Source organism: Nerophis ophidion, linkage group LG23 (assembly GCF_033978795.1).
Source record: "Nerophis ophidion isolate RoL-2023_Sa linkage group LG23, RoL_Noph_v1.0, whole genome shotgun sequence".
Taxonomy (NCBI): Eukaryota; Metazoa; Chordata; class Actinopteri; order Syngnathiformes; family Syngnathidae; genus Nerophis; species Nerophis ophidion.
Genome location: NC_084633.1, coordinates 23,489,650 through 23,509,959, shown reverse-complemented (window position 1 = coordinate 23,509,959; position 20,310 = coordinate 23,489,650). Strand labels below are relative to the sequence as shown.

At 34.9% G+C, this 20,310-nt stretch overlaps 1 protein-coding gene and 1 long non-coding RNA gene across 2 annotated transcripts in view; both read left to right on the top strand.

The window, feature by feature from the left end:
* LOC133541802 (golgin subfamily A member 6-like protein 25) overlaps positions 1-20,310 on the top strand; it is a 245,703-nt gene that overhangs the window by 79,146 nt on the left and 146,247 nt on the right. The window lies entirely within an intron of this gene.
* Positions 4,329-20,310, top strand: part of LOC133541733 (uncharacterized) — a 48,292-nt gene continuing 32,310 nt past the window's right edge. Inside the window, exons 1-3 of the long non-coding RNA XR_009803967.1 lie at positions 4,329-4,783; positions 8,226-8,428; positions 8,520-8,653. This is a non-coding gene — a long non-coding RNA (uncharacterized LOC133541733). The remainder of the gene's footprint in view (positions 4,784-8,225; positions 8,429-8,519; positions 8,654-20,310) is intronic.

Below are 20,310 nucleotides of genomic sequence, written 5' to 3'. Positions count from 1 at the left end.
CAGCATTTTTGTTATATGGCTCTTTTTGTTATTTAAATAAATTGTGTATATCTTACCTTTGCTTTGATTGATTGATTGATACTTTTATTAGTAGATTGCACAGTACAGTACATATTCCGTACAATTGACCACTAAATGGTAACACCCCAATAAGTTTTTCAACTTGTTTAAGTCGGGGTCCACGTTAATCAATTCATGGTGTTCACTTGACGCATCCTCGAGGGAATCGAACCCGGCATCACAATGCCGAACCGGCGTAACAGCTTAAGGGATTAAAGAAGGATATTGGAGAGGTGGAGATAGCGAAGGTGCTCAGGGACGGACGGCTGTTGATTAAATGCAAAAATGGAGAGCAAAAGAACAAAGCAATGCGATTGCAAAAACTGTGCAACAAAATAATAAAGGAAAAAATCGAAGTGGGAGAACGAAAGGGGGCAAGAGGAGTCGTGACAGGAATCCCAAGAGGAGAAAATTTAGATGATCTGAAAAAAGAAATAAAAGGAGGAACTGTCACTACGATGAAAAGAATGATGGCATTTAGGAACGGTGAAAAGACTGAGAGCGAATCCGTGCTAGTGCAATTTGCAGAGGAGGTCCTACCAGAGAGAATCATGACTGGGTATCTAAGCTTCTATGTTAGAGCTTACGTGCCACCCCCAGTACGTTGTTTCAAGTGCCAACGCTATGGGCACATAGTAGTGTGTGTCATGCTAAGATGAGATGTGGAAAGTGTGGAGGGGAGCATGAATATGGACAATGTGGAGAAAATGAACAGGTCAAGTGCTGTAATTGTGGCGGGAATCACACAGCAGCGTATGGGGGCTGCATCAGAAGGAAACAGGCAACAGAAGTGCAGCAAATCAGAGTTGAAAGAAATATTACATACGCAGAGGCAGTTAAAATAAGAAATCAAGAAAGTGCAGAACAGGACAGAAGTGAAAATAGTTCAAGAAATAAAAAACAAGAGGCAGCAAATACAGGAATTTCCATGGACAAACTAGTTGTATTCCTGGCTTATGTAATAAATTGTACAGAACTGGCTGGAAACAAGACTGAGAAGATCAAAATAATTGTCAAAGCAGCAGCAAAGTTTTTAAATGTAAAAGAACTATCCTGGGAACAGGTGCAAGGTGAGCTACAGAGAGGAGATGAGACCGAGTCATGTGACCACAATCCAACGCCATGTTCATTGTTCAGTGGAATGCCGGAAGTTTGATAGCAAACGGACAGGAATTAAAGGGATATATTAATAATATGAAAAATAAACCACATATAATATGTATTCAAGAAACATGGTTGAAGCCAAAATTAAACTTTATAATAAAAGGATATATAACGATACGTAAAGATAGGAATGATGGGCAAGGAGGAGGATGTGCCATATTTATTAAGGAAGACATGCATTATTCAATATTAAAAGTGAAACAAGAACTAGAGATAGTAGGAGTAGAAGTATGGAATAATAAAGAAAGATACAAAGTACTAAACTTCTATAATCCATGCAAGGAATTAGAAATTCACCAACTAGAAACAATAATGGAGCACTGGAGTGGCAATATTATTTGGTGTGGTGACTTTAATGCACATAGCACAATGTGGGGTGAAAGGGATGACTGGAATGGGGAAACATTGGAAGCACTTTTGGAGGAAAAAGAAGTGGTGTGTGTGAATGATGGGTGGGGAACAAGGTTAGATGTCGTCACGGGTAAAGAAACAGCAATAGATTTAACACTAGTGTCACAAGGGTCAGCAGGAAAGGTGGAGTGGGAAGTAAATAAATACAGCACAATGGGAAGTGATCACTATCCAATCTTCATTCACATAAACATAAATCATAGGACAGAAAGCACTAGGATAGAAGGAAGATGGAAGTATAATCATGGTGACTGGGAGAAATTTAGGGAAATTACCGACATAACTTTAAAGGAAGTAGATATAAATCAAGATATTGAACAATTAAATACAGATATTACGGGGTGCATAATAGAAGCAGCCGAACAGAGCATACCAAGGAATAGTATAGGGAGAAGAAGGAAGATAGTGCCGTGGTGGACACAAGAGTGCACAGATGCAATACAAGAACGGAATAGAGCATTTAGAATATTGAGAAGAACACATCATTTCCAAGACATGATCCAATATAAAAGGCATCAAGCTAGAGTAAGGTATGTTATTAAAAAAACAAGAAAACACCATTGGAGAACTTTTCGTGAAACACTAAATAAACTACTCCTTTAAGCCAATTATTGCAGTATTTTTTGACGTAGAGAAAGCGTATGATATGTTGTGGAAACAGGGGTTGCTGATGAAACTAAATAAGATTGGGATTAGAGGAAGAATGTACAGATGGATAAAAGACTTTTTAACAAGTAGAACATTATTAGTAAAAATAGAGAATGAATATAGCAGAGAATACAAAGTGGAAAATGGGACCCCACAAGGGAGTATAATAAGTCCAGTACTATTTTCCATCATGATAAATGAAGTTTTTAGTGAAGTGGAAGGGTTAGTGGAGGTGGCATTGTTTGCTGATGATGGAGTGATGTGGAAGAGAGGTAGAAATACACATCATATAGAAAAGAAGATTCAAAAAGCGGTAAATAATGTTCAAGACTGGGGGACGGCTTGGGGTTTAAGATTCTCTGTTGGAAAGACAAAAGTCATACATTTTACGAAGAGGAAAGTACAAAACAAGCTCCAAATAAAACTCTATGGAGAAAACATAGAAGAGGTACAAGTATTTAAATATTTAAGAATATGGTTTGATAAAAATATGAACTGGTCAACCCACATCAGCAAAATAGTGGAGAAAAGTAAAAAGGTGTTAAATATAATGAGGGCTTTGAGGGGTAAAGATTGGGGGGGCTGATTGGTTGACATTGAAAACAATATATATCACTTTAATTCCATCTGTTATTGACTACGGATGCATTATTTATCAATCTGCTTCAAAAACACTACTTGAGAAAATAGACTGGATCCAGTCGCAGGCGTTAAGATTATGTTGTGGAGCTACTAAATCTACTCCAGTGGCAGCATTACAAGTAGAAATGAATGAAAAATCTTTGGATATGAGGAGAGATCAACTCTCAGCGGTTTATTGGGCAAACTTAAAAGGATCCAAGCAAGGACATCCAACCCGTCAAGTGCTAATAAATTGCCAAGAAAAAGGGAAGAAAAAAATGAATAGTTTTGGGTGGATAATAGGAGATATATGTAAAAAAACACAAATTGACAATATTAAAGTGAGCCCTACAGTACCAATTCCTGCAATACCACCGTGGATGTATGAAAACCCAAAGGTAGACATGCAGTTACTGAAGAATAGACATTTAAATAGTTACCAAATAGAACAACGGATTGAGGAAATGTTTTTTGATAATATTATGATATACACAGATGCATCAAAAACTATAAATAGTAAAGTAGGAGCTGCTGCAGTTATCCCACAGAGAAATATAGTGTTGAATAAAAGAATTAGTGATAAACTATCTGTTTTTACGGGGGAATTGGTAGCAATTTGTATGGCAGTTAACTGGATAGAGGAAAACAAAGCTAGGAAAGTAGTCGTGTGCTCGGACTCCAGCAGTGCTTTGACGAGCATAAAAAACATAACATCAGAAACAAGACAAGATATAGTTTATGAAATAGTTCAGGCAATCTACAGGATAAATAAAGCGGGAGGTGTGGTAACATTTCTCTGGGTTCCTGCTCATGTAGGAGTTGTGGGGAATGAGTTAGCTGATAGATACGCAAAACAAGCAAGCACTAAAACAGAAGTAAACATGGAGATGAAGCACAGTAAAGAAGAAGTGAAGAGCATCATTAAGATAGAACACAATAAAAAGTGGCAGGATAATTGGAATAAGGAAAGAAAAGGTAGAGAGTTTTACAAAGTCCAGAGGAGAGTAGGTGTCATGAGAGGAGGAATAGAAATAGGAAAGAAGAAGACATTATTACTAGAATGAGATTAGGACATACATATCTAAATAGTTCACTAAAATTGATTGGAAACATAATACAGGACTGTGTGATTTTTGCCATCAGATAAAAAATAATGACCATGTTTTAATACAATGTAAGAAATACAATAGAGAAAGTGATCAATACTGGAAAGTAGGCTGGCGAAAGAAAATATTAGGTTAGCAGTGGGAGATATATTAGGATTTAATTCAGAACACATAGGACATAAAGCAATATAAACATATTTAAAAAACACTGGGTTAATAAAAGAATATAGAGTAGGGATCCACCTCGGTCCACACTCCATTACAGTAGGTGGCGCTAATGCACACCACAAGGTTGCTTGCCAACCGCCATAAAAACAAAAGAAGAAGAAGAAGTCAGTCTTATTATTTGTTCTCCAGTTTGAAATATTTACGTCGTATAAAATACATCTTTGATTCTTTAGTTAAGGATAAAGTGGTCTGGATGCGCTAGAAGCACTGTGCCGCTTCTCGTGCTATCTTTGCTTGTTAGTTAGCTTAGCTCGCTAGTTAGCTTAGCTTGTTAGCTGCCAACAGAAGACACAGAAGTTATCAACACATCGCTAAGTAGAGATCAAGTGTGAGAGTAAAGTGTTGTGATTGTGTGAAAATGTCTACATTACAAATGTTGAGAGCGTTGGTGGATCAGCGACTAACTGCTGCTGTTGAAGAAATATTTGTAGTGTTGGAAAGAACGATAGCAGAATACGAGGCGGAACTTTCTAGAACAAAGGAGGATTACAATCAACTACTGGACGCTGTTTTCAAGAAACATCAAGTTGTGTTACACAAAACAGGTTGGTTTACTTCTTACTTTCAAATGTTTACTCATTTGATATTTGACTAATAACAATAAAATGACATTTGGAATATATAATATAATCACAATGACCAGTGGTGGAACAAGTCAGAGCTGGGCCGGGGGCGGCCCCCATGACGGGGCCCCCTATACCCAAATAATAAAGCTAATTCTAACATCATTTTACAACATACACATGCATCTCCTTGACCAGGTTTTAAAACGTTTGCCAGCCATTTTTTTGCTGAAATTTGTATTAATTTTCTCACTTTCAGCACAGCATCAACCCGTTCACAGGATGTAGAAAAATTATCAAAGGGGAATCTGATTTTTTTAATTTTATTTTGCCTGTCACAATGCTTATGTAAGATAATAATGTTTTTATTTTTATGCATTCTAAGTCCTAAACAAACGTTAGCAAAATCTTAACTATCCTAATTCCAACAATGGAGTCAATGCCTCTGTTCTGCTCACAAAGCCCCCTAAATAAGAATTAGTTGATCAATATAATATTCCCAGAAGTTATTTTTGAAATGCTATCTATTTAAAACATGCTGTAAAAATGCATATCCTCTGGAAATATGCCTTGTAATAGCCACAAACTGGAGGATGCATTTTAAATTCAGATACAATTAAAAACAAATAGTTCAAGGTTTTATGGAATTTTTCAGTGTCCTTTTTTATGCTTTCCGACCAAACCTTAGAACAGTGGTTCTCAACCTTTTTTCAGTGATGTACCCCCTGTGAATTTTTTTTTAATCCAAGTACCCCCTAATCAGAGCAAATCATTTTTGGTTGAAAAAAAAAGGATTGAGAAGTAAAATATAGCACTATGTCATCAGTTTCTGATTTATTAAATTGTATAACAGTGCAAAATATTGCTGATATGTAGTGGTCTTTATTGAACTATTGGGAAAAAAACATGTAAAAATAACTAAAAGCTTGTTGAAAAATAAACAAGTGATTCAATTTTAAATAAAGATTTCTACATATAGAAGTAATCATCAACTTAAAGTGCCCTCTTTGGGGATTGTAATAGAGATCCATCTGGATTCATCAACTTAATTCTAAACATTTCTCCACAAAAAAGAACTCTTTAACATCAATATTTATGGAACATGTCTACAAAAATGAATATTGCATTGTTGTATTTCTTTTCTCAGTTTATGAACCTATATTCATATTTTGTTGGAGTATTATTCAATAAATATATTTATAAAGCTGAATTGTTGCTATTTTTAGAATATTCAAAAAAAAATCTCACGTAACCCTTGGCATACCTTTAAGTACCCCCAAGGGTACGCGTACCCCCATTTGAGAACTACTGCCTTAGAAGACCTTTGGTATGCAGTTTGAAAGCCGCAGCCGGAGAAAACAAACACACAGACGGTGTATCCATGACTGCAAAGTTATTGCCTTCATTTTCATTGACCGTTTGTTTGATTGACTAATGTTTTAATACCTCTGGACATTGAATTGAAATATTTCTGTCAATCACACAAACATGCTTGTGAGGGACTTTTCTGTGTCTACGTACCTTCCACACATCCATACACCCACCGGAGTGACATTTTTCCAAACTGCACAAGCCCCACATTTTCCTACCTATTCAAACCATTCCAACATCAAACTATCACTTTCTCAAAATCCAAACTAAATTCTGGTTTTCGTGGAAATTCAAACTCTTCAGCATTCCAACATTCAAACTATTCTTACATTCAGACTACATTCTGTCAACTTTTCAGTTCAACTTCAGCATTGGAGCATTCACACGTAATTCCTTTAGGAATTGCTTCATCTAGTTATAATAATAGTTATTATTAATATTATTAATGTCATTATTATAACTAAATGTAGCTTACCACATTGAATGTGATGACTGCATGAAAGATGCCTTCTGAATTCTCTCTCTAACACAATTTGAATGTCTAGAAACACAAAACTAATCTAATCCATTATTATTATTATTATTATTATAAATTATGTAAATAAGTTATCTTTTGGAGGAGTAGTCAGTAATCTGATTACTTCTTCCCAGTTTATCTGTGGTGACACTATCTAAATGAAACCAATACAGATGTCATTTTTTTTGGCCAACATGTTGACTGTTTTCAATTTGCTTTTTATTTTTTTATTTTTTTATTACACAGACATGTCTCTAAAGAGGAATGTGAAAATCACTATAATTATTGTCCACCAGCAGGGGGAGCTCATCACTAGTACTACTGCGTGCAGGCCGGCATGTGGTACATTATTTCCTGTGTGTGTATGACTTATTCAGAGGGACAACAGCACACTTTTATGGATTGCAGGAATGACTTTTAAGATATTTTTGTATGAATAAGGTGGATTGGATGTTAGCCTGGGAAGGCATTCCCCTGAAGGTCTTCTTCATGTGTCAGCTGGAAGTACGCTGACTGCTGTGAGGGGAAACTGATGAGATTGTACACATGAGAACACACACTGGTGAAACATGACATTCCTGTCCAATCTGCAACAGAAGCATTTGGTGAACGATCAACCCTTGTAGCACACATGAGAAGACACCCAGGAAAGAAAGTGTTGAGTTACAGTGTGTGTGGTGAAAGATTGTCTTCTAAGTACCAGTGTAAGAAACACAAGTGTGCTGGTGAGAACAGCAGCAGCAAATGAAACTGCAGGATTTGAAATAAACTGTCCAGACTTTCATTTTGACTTTCTAACAACATCAGCACATATAACATGTGTGACATTGTTGTTTGTCTAACAATCTGGTTAATATGCTTCTACATTTATAGATTACATAGTTTGAAATATGAAAATATTACATACTTGTATTTGTAATTGTTAATAATCCCATAGATTATCACCTTTATATGATATACATATGTACTGGTTCACATCTGAAACATCTTCTGGACCACTTCAGGAAGCATATTATTATTTACTTTATACATCATTTGAACAGTTGTCTTTTATTAATTTTTAAAATGTGTGACTTCATGATTTTTTTGTTGGGTTTCTATAATCCATTTGATTAATTATCTCCATTACTCTCTTTTGTAGTATGATGATTGTGTTGTGATTATTTTATATGTATGTCCCCAGACCTTTATGCAATATAACAGTGGGAGAAAATGGCTGAATTGTTTGTGGAAGGATGTTTATTTTTTTTATTTTTATTTTTTTATTTTTTTTACGAACTTACATTCGTGGATAAAACAAAAAATTCCAATATTGGGTTTTGTGTTTAATGTGTTTTCTTTTTAAACATCCCCAAAACAATATCAATATCAATCAAAGTTCGGAGTGTCAGGCAAAAGCCAATATTGTACATCATCCTACAGATATTTACTTTGCATTTTGTTGGAGCCAAATTTCCTTATTTGTTTATTTTGTTTTTATTTTGTTTTCTCCATTTGATTGCTGGCTCTGTTGATGCTGAATTTCCTTTTTGGCAGATTGCTCCGCCCACTTCCTCTTGAGTGCCAGGAAATGTTGACAGGGATGGGACCGTTGCTATGGTGCAGTTGCCATGGTAACGTGATTTAATTGGGTTCAGGTAGGAGTATTCAGGGCGATTGCATGGAGGACACAAACAGTTTAGGACGGTGCCGTGCGTGGTCAGGTCTCGCTGCTGTGACAATGTTCCATTCAAGCCAAGGTCAGCATACTTTATGTTCTATAGTCTACATTTGATTTCAGTTTGATAGCTTAAAATAAACAGATTGTCATATCCAAACATATTTCCACAGTACTGGACATTGAATTGAGCCACTCACGACTTCATCTGGGACACAAAGGACAAGACAAAACGTGAAAGACAGCTTTAAGGACTTCAACACAAAATGTGTGCATCCTTTCTAACGGCCACTGGGGGGCAGTAGAGGTAACTATTCCAGCAAGGTTTTCCAAAGTGTTTTACAAGGTCTGACTCCAATTGCCTACCTGGTCTGTGTGACTACACTCTGGCAACCCATGCTGTCTGATATAGTCCTCAAACATACATTTTGCTACTGTAAAGACACGCTGGAAAAGGTTGACATAGCGTGTAAAGTAGTCTTTAAACCACAAGTACACACCTGTTGTCCTGAGATGTAACAGGTAACTCAGTAATATTCATAGCAGCAGATCTTATCATGTTGAAATGTACCATCTTTATCTTTCATGATGGTCACTTACCATGACTTGATTAACGTGGACCCCAACTTAAAAAAGTCGAAAAACTTATTTGGGTGTTAACATTTAGTGGTCAATTATACGGAATATGTACTGTACTGTGCTATCAACTAATACAAGTAATCAATCACTGCGGTTAAGCGGCTTGAAACAAGCGTCCAGTCAATGTTTGGCTTTACCGTGTCTGATTTCACATTTCACTTTCCTTTTCTTTGATGCTTTGCCACCAGAAGATTCAGCCTCACACTTTTCCTCTCCTCCCACTTTTAGTAGTTTGGCCACAGCGATTCAATGGCATGAATTGTTTCAGCTTTAGTTTTTACTTCCTGAACCAACCCTGGCTTGGAATCTAACCCTGGCTTGGACTCTAACCTATGCAAGGCAGAACTGCCAAATGTGACTATCATAAACAGAAATAAAAGTATAAAATCGGTGAAGTCCGCACAAAGCGAACAAGAGCCAAGGTGAAAGATGTTCTTCTGCTTGGAGACAGCACATATCTAACATTAACATACACACCTTGATGAGTTACCCACTAGATGTCTAAAGTCTGTGCTGAGCAGTTTGTCAGCACAATTCCTTCATCTCGTTAAGGTCTCACTTCAGACTGGAACATTTGCAAAGGCCTTAAAGGGGCTGTTTGCAACATTTACACAGATGTCTAGAGGGCGCTAACTTTCCAATTGATTTCACACAGCATATCCCTCCTTCTTTCAGCTTCTAGGACGTAATGATGTAACTACATACCTGCGTAACACATGCATTACATGTTAGCTAATAATAGTCATTTGGATGTAATGATGTAACTACATACCTGCGTAACACATGCATTACATGTTAGCTAATAATAGTCATTTGGATGTAATGATGTAACTACATACCTGCGTAACACATGCATTAGTTGTTAGCTAATAATAGTCATTTGGATGTAATGATGTAACTACATACCTGCGTAACACATGCATTAGTTGTTAGCTAATAATAGTCATTTGGATGTAATGATGTAACTACATACCTGCGTAACACATGCATTAGTTGTTAGCTAATAATAGTCATTTGGATGTAATGATGTAACTACATACCTGCGTAACACATGCATTAGTTGTTAGCTAATAATAGTCATTTGGATGTAATGATGTAACTACATACCTGCGTAACACATGCATTAGATGTTAGCTAATAATAGTCATTTGGATGTAATGATGTAACTACATACCTGCGTAACACATGCATTAGATGTTAGCTAATAATAGTCATTTGGATGTAATGATGTAACTACATACCTGCGTAACACATGCATTAGTTGTTAGCTAATAATAGTCATTTGGATGTAATGATGCAACTACATACCTGCGTAACACATGCATTAGTTGTTAGCTAATAATAGTCATTTGGATGTAATGATGTAACTACATACCTGCGTAACACATGCATTAGATGTTAGCTAATAATAGTCATTTGGATGTAATGATGTAACTACATACCTGCGTAACACATGCATTAGATGTTAGTTAATAATAGTCATTTGGATGTAATGATGTAACTACATACCTGCGTAACACATGCATTAGTTGTTAGCTAATAATAGTCATTTGGATGTAATGATGTAACTACATACCTGCGTAACACATGCATTAGATGTGGCTGTTGTTAGCTAATAATAGTCATTTGGATGTAATGATGTAACTACATACCTGCGTAACACATGCATTAGATGTTAGCTAATAATAGTCATTTGGATGTAATGATGTAACTACATACCTGCGTAACACATGCATTAGTTGTTAGCTAATAATAGTCATTTGGATGTAATGATGTAACTACATACCTGCGTAACACATGCATTAGTTGTTAGCTAATAATAGTCATTTGGATGTAATGATGTAACTACATACCTGCGTAACACATGCATTAGTTGTTAGCTAATAATAGTCATTTGGATGTAATGATGTAACTACATACCTGCGTAACACATGCATTAGTTGTTAGCTAATAATAGTCATTTGGATGTAATGATGTAACTACATACCTGCGTAACACATGCATTAGTTGTTAGCTAATAATAGTCATTTGGATGTAATGATGTAACTACATACCTGCGTAACACATGCATTAGATGTTAGCTAATAATAGTCATTTGGATGTAATGATGTAACTACATACCTGCGTAACACATGCATTAGTTGTTAGCTAATAATAGTCATTTGGATGTAATGATGTAACTACATACCTGCGTAACACATGCATTAGTTGTTAGCTAATAATAGTCATTTGGATGTAATGATGTAACTACATACCTGCGTAACACATGCATTAGATGTTAGCTAATAATAGTCATTTGGATGTAATGATGTAACTACATACCTGCGTAACACATGCATTAGATGTGGCTGTTGTTAGCTAATAATAGTCATTTGGATGTAATGATGTAACTACATACCTGCGTAACACATGCATTAGATGTTAGCTAATAATAGTCATTTGGATGTAATGATGTAACTACATACCTGCGTAACACATGCATTAGTTGTTAGCTAATAATAGTCATTTGGATGTAATGATGCAACTACATACCTGCGTAACACATGCATTAGTTGTTAGCTAATAATAGTCATTTGGATGTAATGATGTAACTACATACCTGCGTAACACATGCATTAGATGTTAACTAATAATAGTCATTTGGATGTAATGATGTAACTACATACCTGCGTAACACATGCATTAGATGTTAGCTAATAATAGTCATTTGGATGTAATGATGTAACTACATACCTGCGTAACACATGCATTAGTTGTTAGCTAATAATAGTCATTTGGATGTAATGATGTAACTACATACCTGCGTAACACATGCATTAGATGTGGCTGTTGTTAGCTAATAATAGTCATTTGGATGTAATGATGTAACTACATACCTGCGTAACACATGCATTAGATGTGGCTGTTGTTAGCTAATAATAGTCATTTGGATGTAATGATGTAACTACATACCTGCGTAACACATGCATTAGATGTTAGCTAATAATAGTCATTTGGATGTAATGATGTAACTACATACCTGCGTAACACATGCATTAGTTGTTAGCTAATAATAGTCATTTGGATGTAATGATGCAACTACATACCTGCGTAACACATGCATTAGTTGTTAGCTAATAATAGTCATTTGGATGTAATGATGTAACTACATACCTGCGTAACACATGCATTAGATGTTAGCTAATAATAGTCATTTGGATGTAATGATGTAACTACATACCTGCGTAACACATGCATTAGATGTTAGCTAATAATAGTCATTTGGATGTAATGCTGTAACTACATACCTGCGTAACACATGCATTACATGTGGCTGTTGTTAGCTAATAATAGTCATTTGGATGTAATGATGTAACTACATACCTGCGTAACACATGCATTAGTTGTTAGCTAATAATAGTCATTTGGATGTAATGATGTAACTACATACCTGCGTAACACATGCATTACATGTGGCTGTTGTTAGCTAATAATAGTCATTTGGATGTAATGATGTAACTACATACCTGCGTAACACATGCATTAGATGTGGCTGTTGTTAGCTAATAATAGTCATTTGGATGTAATGATGTAACTACATACCTGCGTAACACATGCATTAGATGTGGCTGTTGTTAGCTAATAATAGTCATTTGGATGTAATGATGTAACTACATACCTGCGTAACACATGCATTAGATGTTAGCTAATAATAGTCATTTGGATGTAATGATGTAACTACATACCTGCGTAACACATGCATTAGTTGTTAGCTAATAATAGTCATTTGGATGTAATGATGTAACTACATACCTGCGTAACACATGCATTAGATGTTAGCTAATAATAGTCATTTGGATGTAATGATGTAACTACATACCTGCGTAACACATGCATTAGTTGTTAGCTAATAATAGTAATTTGGATGTAATGATGCAACTACATACCTGCGTAACACATGCATTAGTTGTTAGCTAATAATAGTCATTTGGATGTAATGATGTAACTACATACCTGCGTAACACATGCATTAGATGTTAGCTAATAATAGTCATTTGGATGTAATGATGTAACTACATACCTGCGTAACACATGCATTAGATGTTAGCTAATAATAGTCATTTGGATGTAATGATGTAACTACATACCTGCGTAACACATGCATTAGTTGTTAGCTAATAATAGTCATTCGGATGTAATGATGTAACTACATACCTGCGTAACACATGCATTAGATGTGGCTGTTGTTAGCTAATAATAGCCATTTGGATGTAATGATGTAACTACATACCTGCGTAACACATGCATTAGATGTGGCTGTTGTTAGCTAATAATAGTCATTTGGATGTAATGATGTAACTACATACCTGCGTAACACATGCATTAGATGTTAGCTAATAATAGTCATTTGGATGTAATGATGTAACTACATACCTGCGTAACACATGCATTAGTTGTTAGCTAATAATAGTCATTTGGATGTAATGATGTAACTACATACCTGCGTAACACATGCATTAGTTGTTAGCTAATAATAGTCATTTGGATGTAATGATGTAACTACATACCTGCGTAACACATGCATTAGTTGTTAGCTAATAATAGTCATTTGGATGTAATGATGTAACTACATACCTGCGTAACACATGCATTAGTTGTTAGCTAATAATAGTCATTTGGATGTAATGATGTAACTACATACCTGCGTAACACATGCATTAGATGTTAGCTAATAATAGTCATTTGGATGTAATGATGTAACTACATACCTGCGTAACACATGCATTAGTTGTTAGCTAATAATAGTCATTTGGATGTAATGATGTAACTACATACCTGCGTAACACATGCATTAGTTGTTAGCTAATAATAGTCATTTGGATGTAATGATGTAACTACATAACTGCGTAACACATGCATTAGTTGTTAGCTAATAATAGTCATTTGGATGTAATGATGTAACTACATACCTGCGTAACACATGCATTAGATGTTAGCTAATAATAGTCATTTGGATGTAATGATGTAACTACATACCTGCGTAACACATGCATTAGATGTGGCTGTTGTTAGCTAATAATAGTCATTTGGATGTAATGATGTAACTACATACCTGCGTAACACATGCATTAGATGTTAGCTAATAATAGTCATTTGGATGTATTGATGTAACTACATACCTGCGTAACACATGCATTAGTTGTTAGCTAATAATAGTCATTTGGATGTAATGATGTAACTACATACCTGCGTAACACATGCATTAGTTGTTAGCTAATAATAGTCATTTGGATGTAATGATGTAACTACATACCTGCGTAACACATGCATTAGTTGTTAGCTAATAATAGTCATTTGGATGTAATGATGTAACTGCATACCTGCGTAACACATGCATTAGATGTTAGCTAATAATAGTAATTTGGATGTAATGATGTAACTACATACCTGCGTAACACATGCATTAGTTGTTAGCTAATAATAGTCATTTGGATGTAATGATGTAACTACATACCTGCGTAACACATGCATTAGATGTTAGCTAATAATAGTCATTTGGATGTAATGATGTAACTACATACCTGCGTAACACATGCATTAGATGTGGCTGTTGTTAGCTAATAATAGTCATTTGGATGTAATGATGTAACTACATACCTGCGTAACACATGCATTAGATGTTAGCTAATAATAGTCATTTGGATGTAATGATGTAACTACATACCTGCGTAACACATGCATTAGTTGTTAGCTAATAATAGTCATTTGGATGTAATGATGTAACTACATACCTGCGTAACACATGCATTACATGTGGCTGTTGTTAGCTAATAATAGTCATTTGGATGTAATGATGTAACTACATACCTGCGTAACACATGCATTACATGTTTCTGTTGTTAGTTAATAATAGTCATTTGGATGTAATGATGTAACTACATACCTGCGTAACACATGCATTACATGTTTCTGTTGTTAGTTAATAATAGTCATTTGGATGTAATGATGTAACTACATACCTGCGTAACACATGCATTACATGTGGCTGTTGTTAGCTAATAATAGTCATTTGGATGTAATGATGTAACTACATACCTGCGTAACACATGCATTACATGTGGCTGTTGTTAGCTAATAATAGTCATTTGGATGTAATGATGTAACTACATACCTGCGTAACACATGCATTAGTTGTTAGCTAATAATAGTCATTTGGATGTAATGATGTAACTACATACCTGCGTAACACATGCATTACATGTGGCTGTTGTTAGCTAATAATAGTCATTTGGATGTAATGGTGTAACTACATACCTGCGTAACACATGCATTACATGTGGCTGTTGTTAGCTAATAATAGTCATTTGGATGTAATGATGTAACTACATACCTGCGTAACACATGCATTAGTTGTTAGCTAATAATAGTCATTTGGATGTAATGATGTAACTACATACCTGCGTAACACATGCATTAGTTGTTAGCTAATAATAGTCATTTGGATGTAATGATGTAACTACATACCTGCGTAACACATGCATTAGTTGTTAGCTAATAATAGTCATTTGGATGTAATGATGTAACTACATACCTGCGTAACACATGCATTAGATGTTAGCTAATAATAGTCATTTGGATGTAATGATGTAACTACATACCTGCGTAACACATGCATTAGATGTTAGCTAATAATAGTCATTTGGATGTAATGATGTAACTACATACCTGCGTAACACATGCATTAGTTGTTAGCTAATAATAGTCATTTGGATGTAATGATGCAACTACATACCTGCGTAACACATGCATTAGTTGTTAGCTAATAATAGTCATTTGGATGTAATGATGTAACTACATACCTGCGTAACACATGCATTAGATGTTAGCTAATAATAGTCATTTGGATGTAATGATGTAACTACATACCTGCGTAACACATGCATTAGATGTTAGTTAATAATAGTCATTTGGATGTAATGATGTAACTACATACCTGCGTAACACATGCATTAGTTGTTAGCTAATAATAGTCATTTGGATGTAATGATGTAACTACATACCTGCGTAACACATGCATTAGTTGTTAGCTAATAATAGTCATTTGGATGTAATGATGTAACTACATACCTGCGTAACACATGCATTAGTTGTTAGCTAATAATAGTCATTTGGATGTAATGATGTAACTGCATACCTGCGTAACACATGCATTAGATGTTAGCTAATAATAGTAATTTGGATGTAATGATGTAACTACATACCTGCGTAACACATGCATTAGTTGTTAGCTAATAATAGTCATTTGGATGTAATGATGTAACTACATACCTGCGTAACACATGCATTAGATGTTAGCTAATAATAGTCATTTGGATGTAATGATGTAACTACATACCTGCGTAACACATGCATTAGATGTGGCTGTTGTTAGCTAATAATAGTCATTTGGATGTAATGATGTAACTACATACCTGCGTAACACATGCATTAGATGTTAGCTAATAATAGTCATTTGGATGTAATGATGTAACTACATACCTGCGTAACACATGCATTAGTTGTTAGCTAATAATAGTCATTTGGATGTAATGATGTAACTACATACCTGCGTAACACATGCATTAGTTGTTAGCTAATAATAGTCATTTGGATGTAATGATGTAACTACATACCTGCGTAACACATGCATTAGTTGTTAGCTAATAATAGTCATTTGGATGTAATGATGTAACTACATACCTGCGTAACACATGCATTAGTTGTTAGCTAATAATAGTCATTTGGATGTAATGATGTAACTACATACCTGCGTAACACATGCATTAGTTGTTAGCTAATAATAGTCATTTGGATGTAATGATGTAACTACATACCTGCGTAACACATGCATTAGATGTTAGCTAATAATAGTCATTTGGATGTAATGATGTAACTACATACCTGCGTAACACATGCATTAGTTGTTAGCTAATAATAGTCATTTGGATGTAATGATGTAACTACATACCTGCGTAACACATGCATTAGTTGTTAGCTAATAATAGTCATTTGGATGTAATGATGTAACTACATACCTGCGTAACACATGCATTAGATGTTAGCTAATAATAGTCATTTGGATGTAATGATGTAACTACATACCTGCGTAACACATGCATTAGATGTGGCTGTTGTTACCTAATAATAGTCATTTGGATGTAATGATGTAACTACATACCTGCGTAACACATGCATTAGATGTTAGCTAATAATAGTCATTTGGATGTAATGATGTAACTACATACCTGCGTAACACATGCATTAGTTGTTAGCTAATAATAGTCATTTGGATGTAATGATGCAACTACATACCTGCGTAACACATGCATTAGTTGTTAGCTAATAATAGTCATTTGGATGTAATGATGTAACTACATACCTGCGTAACACATGCATTAGATGTTAACTAATAATAGTCATTTGGATGTAATGATGTAACTACATACCTGCGTAACACATGCATTAGATGTTAGCTAATAATAGTCATTTGGATGTAATGATGTAACTACATACCTGCGTAACACATGCATTAGTTGTTAGCTAATAATAGTCATTTGGATGTAATGATGTAACTACATACCTGCGTAACACATGCATTAGATGTGGCTGTTGTTAGCTAATAATAGTCATTTGGATGTAATGATGTAACTACATACCTGCGTAACACATGCATTAGATGTGGCTGTTGTTAGCTAATAATAGTCATTTGGATGTAATGATGTAACTACATACCTGCGTAACACATGCATTAGATGTTAGCTAATAATAGTCATTTGGATGTAATGATGTAACTACATACCTGCGTAACACATGCATTAGTTGTTAGCTAATAATAGTCATTTGGATGTAATGATGCAACTACATACCTGCGTAACACATGCATTAGTTGTTAGCTAATAATAGTCATTTGGATGTAATGATGTAACTACATACCTGCGTAACACATGCATTAGATGTTAGCTAATAATAGTCATTTGGATGTAATGATGTAACTACATACCTGCGTAACACATGCATTAGATGTTAGCTAATAATAGTCATTTGGATGTAATGATGTAACTACATACCTGCGTAACACATGCATTAGTTGTTAGCTAATAATAGTCATTTGGATGTAATGATGTAACTACATACCTGCGTAACACATGCATTAGATGTGGCTGTTGTTAGCTAATAATAGTCATTTGGATGTAATGATGTAACTACATACCTGCGTAACACATGCATTAGATGTGGCTGTTGTTAGCTAATAATAGTCATTTGGATGTAATGATGTAACTACATACCTGCGTAACACATGCATTAGATGTTAGCTAATAATAGTCATTTGGATGTAATGATGTAACTACATACCTGCGTAACACATGCATTAGTTGTTAGCTAATAATAGTCATTTGGATGTAATGATGTAACTACATACCTGCGTAACACATGCATTAGATGTTAGCTAATAATAGTCATTTGGATGTAATGATGTAACTACATACCTGCGTAACACATGCATTAGTTGTTAGCTAATAATAGTAATTTGGATGTAATGATGCAACTACATACCTGCGTAACACATGCATTAGTTGTTAGCTAATAATAGTCATTTGGATGTAATGATGTAACTACATACCTGCGTAACACATGCATTAGATGTTAGCTAATAATAGTCATTTGGATGTAATGATGTAACTACATACCTGCGTAACACATGCATTAGATGTTAGCTAATAATAGTCATTTGGATGTAATGATGTAACTACATACCTGCGTAACACATGCATTAGTTGTTAGCTAATAATAGTCATTCGGATGTAATGATGTAACTACATACCTGCGTAACACATGCATTAGATGTGGCTGTTGTTAGCTAATAATAGCCATTTGGATGTAATGATGTAACTACATACCTGCGTAACACATGCATTAGATGTGGCTGTTGTTAGCTAATAATAGTCATTTGGATGTAATGATGTAACTACATACCTGCGTAACACATGCATTAGATGTTAGCTAATAATAGTCATTTGGATGTAATGATGTAACTACATACCTGCGTAACACATGCATTAGTTGTTAGCTAATAATAGTCATTTGGATGTAATGATGTAACTACATACCTGCGTAACACATGCATTAGTTGTTAGCTAATAATAGTCATTTGGATGTAATGATGTAACTACATACCTGCGTAACACATGCATTAGTTGTTAGCTAATAATAGTCATTTGGATGTAATGATGTAACTACATACCTGCGTAACACATGCATTAGTTGTTAGCTAATAATAGTCATTTGGATGTAATGATGTAACTACATACCTGCGTAACACATGCATTAGATGTTAGCTAATAATAGTCATTTGGATGTAATGATGTAACTACATACCTGCGTAACACATGCATTAGTTGTTAGCTAATAATAGTCATTTGGATGTAATGATGTAACTACATACCTGCGTAACACATGCATTAGTTGTTAGCTAATAATAGTCATTTGGATGTAATGATGTAACTACATAACTGCGTAACACATGCATTAGTTGTTAGCTAATAATAGTCATTTGGATGTAATGATGTAACTACATACCTGCGTAACACATGCATTAGATGTTAGCTAATAATAGTCATTTGGATGTAATGATGTAACTACATACCTGCGTAACACTTGCATTAGATGTGGCTGTTGTTAGCTAATAATAGTCATTTGGATGTAATGATGTAACTACATACCTGCGTAACACATGCATTAGATGTTAGCTAATAATAGTCATTTGGATGTATTGATGTAACTACATACCTGCGTAACACATGCATTAGTTGTTAGCTAATAATAGTCATTTGGATGTAATGATGTAACTACATACCTGCGTAACACATGCATTAGTTGTTAGCTAATAATAGTCATTTGGATGTAATGATGTAACTACATACCTGCGTAACACATGCATTAGTTGTTAGCTAATAATAGTCATTTGGATGTAATGATGTAACTGCATACCTGCGTAACACATGCATTAGATGTTAGCTAATAATAGTAATTTGGATGTAATGATGTAACTACATACCTGCGTAACACATGCATTAGTTGTTAGCTAATAATAGTCATTTGGATGTAATGATGTAACTACATACCTGCGTAACACATGCATTAGATGTTAGCTAATAATAGTCATTTGGATGTAATGATGTAACTACATACCTGCGTAACACATGCATTAGATGTGGCTGTTGTTAGCTAATAATAGTCATTTGGATGTAATGATGTAACTACATACCTGCGTAACACATGCATTAGATGTTAGCTAATAATAGTCAT